Source organism: Bos javanicus, chromosome 18 (genome assembly GCF_032452875.1).
Source record: "Bos javanicus breed banteng chromosome 18, ARS-OSU_banteng_1.0, whole genome shotgun sequence".
NCBI lineage: Eukaryota > Metazoa > Chordata > Mammalia > Artiodactyla > Bovidae > Bos > Bos javanicus.
The window spans coordinates 13,548,005-13,553,758 of record NC_083885.1 but is presented as its reverse complement, the minus strand read 5'-3'; the positions used below and the strand labels follow the sequence as shown (position 1 = coordinate 13,553,758).

Sequence of the window (5,754 nt, the reverse complement as noted above, 5' to 3'; positions counted from 1 at the left end):
CACAGCTTGTTCGTCTCCAGCCACATCATCGGTCACTGCAGCCCCAGGATACTGACACACCAGGAACTTGGAATTGGGAAGGAGGGATGTTTGTTTTTTTTTTTTCCCCAGAAAATGAATAAATAGCTTTATTTGGTATCTTCAAGAAGCTTCTCCTTCTGCAGGAGATGTAGGTGTGGTAGTGGAGACCGTCACTGGTTTCCGTGCGATTCTGTCCAGCTCCACATGAACGTCTTACAGGACAGGCTTCTGGCCTGACTTTTTGGCAGACGGTGGTAAACCGCCGCCTCCGCCTGCAGCCCCACCTCCAGGGCTACCACCACCAACACCAGGGCCTCCTGGGGAGCCAGTCTTTTTACTCAGCAAACTGTTAAAGAAATTTGCCAGGACACCTTCACTTGTAGCTCCAGCTTTCATGTTTGGATCGATCTTTTTTGACCCAGCAGGGATGGGTGATACGCTAGCAACGTTGGATGACACAGATCTGTTTGGTGTTCGAGGGGAGCCTCTTGGGACTCTTGGTGAGGCATCCACAGGCCTTCCAGCTGCAGTTGGTGGTTGCTTTGCTAAAAGGGACTGTAGCTTCATAAGAAATACTTGGTCATCTTCCGCCATAATTTCTTTCTCATGCACAAACTTTCGGACAGGTGGTTTAGTTATGATGTCTTCAAAATTATCTTCTGCTTTTAACGTTTGAAAGTTTTCATGTAATATTCCTATTTTCTTATCATTATCCCACCCTGCTGGAATAAATACTGCATCTTTTTCCACAACAACAGCAGGAATCTTATAAGGAAATCCATAGAGTTTCTGGACGATGTACTTATATACTAAATCTATATTTTTATTTTCTTTTACTGAAGCGTATATAAGTGCTGCACCATACTGTAAACAAAACTTCCGGATATGTGACTGAATAAAATCAAAATGCTCATCTCTGTAGTCATGTTCTTTCTCCAACACACTAATGGCATCACACTGGAGCACCAGGGAAGCCACTGTTGGGAAGCCACTGTTGGGAAGCCACACTGGAGCCACTGGAGCACCAGGGAAGTCCCCTGTTGGTAAGATTTTGACCGCTATATGAACCAAACATGAATCATGCAATATTTGTCTTTTTGTGTCTGGCTTATTTCACTGAGCATCATGTCCTCAAGATTCATTATATGGTGGCAGGTGTGGGCATTTCCTCCCTTTTTAAGGCTGAATAATATCCTACCACGACTGAGAGACTGATATCCTAACTGATAATGGTATTTTTATTTTTCATAGCATCACATACATTCCCCTCTGGTAGAGATGAAGCTCCACAAAAAACTTCATCATGTCATCTTCCAGCTTTACCTGACTCTCAGGTAAACACTGAAAAACAACCCAGACAGGAAGGCAAACATTCATCCACCTAGCAATGTGCAGTGATACCCTCCATTTCATCTGGGCAGATAAAGAATAAATAGACTCATCACAGTCCATGATCTCCAAGATCAAGGAGAACCTATATTATGGATGTGGTTTGTTTTGGCGGAGGTTCAGAGTTTTTCCCCAATCACAGAACTTCCTACAGTGTCAACAATTTATAGTCTGGCCCTGGGCTATTCCGTGTTCTGGCACCCAGTACAGAGAAAACAATCCTGAACTTCCTTATACACACTTTTCCTGAAAAAGTGCAGCTGCTCGTTAGCACCCATTAAATGACGGTGCCGAGCAAAGGCAGCAGAGCAAGCTTACCGCCAGTGTATGTGGGACGTGGTCACTTTTCAGCACAAAACAGGACAGTTTGGGTGCATTGGTGACAGGCTTGAGTGCAGCTGCCTTGGCTGGTGCAGAGCACTGGGTGTTGGGTGACTCCAAGGCTGCAGACTCGCGGTATCTAGGAGGGAAGGGGATATTTTAAAGTTTGGTTTGGACTCCAAATTGTTTCTTGTCTTTTGGGAAATTGTAGCCATTCTTGAGTCTCTAGCCCATCAGGAGAGTTTCCTATGGTCGCCAGAACAAGTTCTACAGATCAGGGCCCTCCTGCCCACCTCTTGTAAGGACCTTGTGGGGACACTGGGCCCACCCAGATGCCAGGATCATTCCCGCCTGAAGACGCTTAACTCAGTCATACCCGTAGAGTCCCTCTGCTGGTTAAGGCTACATGTCCACAGGTCATGGGATCAGAATGTGGACATGCTCTCTGATTGTGGAGTGTTCCAGAACTCTACCATCCTCCAGGGAAACCCTTGGATACACGTAGCCATTGAGTGCTTAGAATGTGTTCTGTGTGATTGAGGACTGATTTTTTGGCTGTGCTGGGTCTTCGTTGCTGTGTTTGGGCTTTCCTCTAGCGCAGCAAGCAGGGCTGCTCTCGTTTGCAGTATCCGGCCTTCTCCTTGTAGTGGCTTCTCTTATTGTGGCTCTCGGACTCTAGAGCACAGGCTCGGTAGTTGTGGCACACGGGCTTAGTTGCCCCACGGCATGTGGGGTCTTCCCAGGCCAGGGATCGAACCCATGTTTCCCTGCATTGGCAGGCAGAGTCTTAACCACTGGACCACCAGGGAAGTCCCAAGGGACTGAATTTTAATTGTACATAAGTTTAATCAATGAGAATTGAAACATCACATGTGAGAGGCCTGCGGCCAGCGTGTTGGACTTGGTGTGAACAGATTTGTGCATTTGTAAACATGTCCTCAGGGTGTATGTTGCATCCCATTTACAGGAAACACTGTGCTGTCCCCTCAGGAGCTGAGGTTTCTGAGGCTCTTTCAGGAGCAGGTGGCGCAGGGCAGGGTCAGAAGTGCTGGGATGTGGGCCGGGGTGCAGGGACTGCAGAAGGATGGATCACGGACATTGGTCACTCAGTGGCAGCTGAGCACTCAGCCCTCTGCTCACATCCTTCCTCAGCTATGCAGGCATCACAGAGTCACTGCCACCAGGTACCCAGCGCCACCAGGAAAGGTGGCCTCTGTTTACTCAAGTAGGACACAGGTAACTGTTCTCAGTCAAGATGGTTTAAAACAAATGTGGCCTTACAAGGATCGAGTTGAGTGGTGATGCTGGTGAAAGCAGATTGGCTTGAAGAGTCAAAACAGATGCTGAGAAAGAAACAAGATCAAAAAGGACATGTTTCTGTCCAGCCTCTGAGCTGATGTCCCCACTCAGTTATAATCGATAACTCAAAGGCGGTTGTCCAGCAACAGGGCTGTCACCACCCATGACAGTGACACAGCCGGGCCGCCTTCCCAGCCTGGCCTGCGCTGGGCGTTCTCATGATGTTCAGCCATCCTCGACCCCGCTGTGTGTCAGAACCACGCGGCAGCATGGGCCTGACCCCCGGTGCTTGTGGTTCCCAGGGTCTAAGGAATGATGTTTTTAAAAAGCAGCCCAGGCAACTGGGTTGGGTGGGCTGGGATGAGGTCAGCCCACTTACATTTGTTACAAGAAGCTCTGTGAAAGTTCTGTGGGGTCACCCCCGGGTTTTAAAGGGGAAGCTGGGCTTGCTGGAGAGGTTGGAGGCAGGAGGCGATGGAACCGGCAGGAAGCCCATCTGGATTGCAGGCTGCATCGAGCCAGGCACAGCCTTTCACTCCTGTCTCTCTGATGTGTGCAACCGAAGGCGAGATACAGCCTCATGGAAGAAACCTGGAGCCCTGAACTTAACAATCTCATTGTATAATGACCTGCGGTTCTGCCTTGATGGAAACGCCGACCCAAAGACACGTGTTCAGGCAGCCTGCAGCTTATGAGGGTGGGGTTCTCAGGATGGTGGAAGGAAGCACAGTAATTGGAGGGGGTTTTTGGGTTGGGAGCTGGGGTTGATAGCAGCCGTGAGTCAACAGTCTACAGGCCATCCATTCCCACGGAGACTTCAGGACAGAGAAAGGCTGGTGTCCAGAGGGGCCTTGCTGGAGGAGAAAGGATCACAGGGCCCTGAACTGGACAACGCCCACCCCTTGGTGACATCCTGTCCTAACAAGAGCCCCGAGAGCAGATGGGTGCTTTTGTCTCCTCTTTCATGTCCACGCCGGGCCTTCCTCTGCGCACAGAAGTCTTAGTCTCCCGGTAGGTGTTCTGCTTTGTAGGTTATTTTTAAAATCTGGCATTAGCCCTGGGACTCTGAGATTCTCCTGGGAACCACACGGAGCCCGGACGCGTTGAGCGAAACCACAAACATGGGGGAGGAAGGACATCTGTCTCAGCCCTCAAAGCCACGGTACAGAAAACAAACACGGGTCCCGCCACTCCCCGTTCTGAGCGGTGGTGGGGCCAAGGCGGTTGGGTCTGTGGGACCTGCTCGCTGTGAGGTGACTGTGGCTGAGCTTTGTGCCCTGGAATTACGGGCCAGCCTTTAACTTCAAAGCTTCCCCACTTTGCTTTCATGTTATTTTCTCGTTTCGTCAAAGTACAAATGTGGACCCTGCCCACACCCCCTCCGTTGTCCATTCTGTGCCAACCAGGAATCCAGCCCCTTCCCACGCAGCACCCGCCACAGCATCCCTGGAGGCCCCACTCCCACCTGCCTGATGTCGGGCCCTCCTCCTCTCCCGGGACACCTGCTCCCTGGAGCTCCTGACCACGCCTAGTGTGCCCCCTGTACCCCAGCAAGAGTGGGGTTCCTCCTCTGTGGGGCTCGTCCCTCCATCCACCCAGCACTAGGGCCAGCCTGGAGGGTCCCCCGGGATCCCCGCCCCTTCCTCCCGCGTGCCAGGCATCCATGGGTCCCAGTGGTACAGCCCTCCCTGCTGAGCCTCCCATCCTCCATTCTCCATGTTCGCACTGCACCCCGGCCACCCCGTCTCCAGACAGCATTACGTCGCCAGCCCTCTGGCTTTGCCATGTCCAGCATCTCCCCCAACCACCCGCTCTTCTCTTGGCAGAGACTTGGGTGGGAAACAGCAACTTGACCATTCCTCCTGCTTCCATGTTCAGGACCACGGCTTCTGCTAAACTTAGGAGGAAGCACGAGCTCCCTTCCCATGGGCCTGGGGTGCAGCCCCACCCAGCTGGGGTTGCTATGCACCATCCATGGGTCTGGGCATCAGTCAGTCCCTTCTCCACAGCCTCGCCCGGAGCATGGCATCCCTGCCTCCTCACCCCAGCCACACCCTGGTACCCTCGCTGTTCTCACACTGGCACCTCGTTCCCTGCTGTTTTCCTGAAGGCGGTGTTCTTGCTTGCCTGCCGTCAGCGCTGTGTGAATACCTGCTGGGTGGACACTGCCCGAGGTGCTCTGGCTCCAGGTGCTGCCGGGCCCCCCATCAGCTATGCCCACTGCCCCGACCCTGGACTGCTGCCCCATCCCGGGAGCGCCCTAGCCCTCCAGCTCTGCGCCTGAACTTTTCTCCATTACTAGGCTCCCCTCCTGTGATGTTCTCCTCCATCACCCAGCCCTCAGTGCCGGGGGCCTCCCGCCCGTGCGTGCTTCGCCTGCATCACACATTCTCGGGTGCTTACAAGTCGCCCACAGGCCATGGGTCCTCGGACAAAAGTTTTGTCCTTCCGAAGTTAGCCGTCATGGCATGTTAGCTGAGTAGATGGAAGAAAGCGAAGGTATTAGATGTTTCAGTTCAGTTCAGTTCAGTCGCTCAGTCGTGTGTGACTCTTTGCGACCCCGTGAATCGCAGCACGCCAGGCCTCCCTGTCCATTACCATCTCCTGGAGTTCAGTCAGACTCACGTCCATTGAGTCGGTGATGCCATCCAGCCATCTCATCCTCTGTTGTCCCCTTTTCCTCCTGCCCCCAATCCCTCCCAGCATCAGAGTCTTTTCCAATGA

At 52.5% G+C, this 5,754-nt stretch overlaps 1 long non-coding RNA gene and 1 pseudogene across 1 annotated transcript; both read right to left on the bottom strand.

Moving 5' to 3' along the window:
- Positions 1–92: 92 nt before the first annotated feature.
- LOC133230154 (cytoplasmic dynein 1 light intermediate chain 1-like) lies at positions 93–1,096 on the bottom strand (annotated as a pseudogene).
- Positions 1,097–1,238: 142 nt separating this feature from the next.
- On the bottom strand, positions 1,239–4,464 carry LOC133230083 (uncharacterized). Its single transcript, XR_009730743.1, has 3 exons — positions 2,108–4,464; positions 1,729–1,870; positions 1,239–1,362 (listed from the first exon to the last, which is right to left on the bottom strand). It is a non-coding gene; the product is annotated as an uncharacterized LOC133230083 (long non-coding RNA).
- Positions 4,465–5,754: the final 1,290 nt, after the last annotated feature.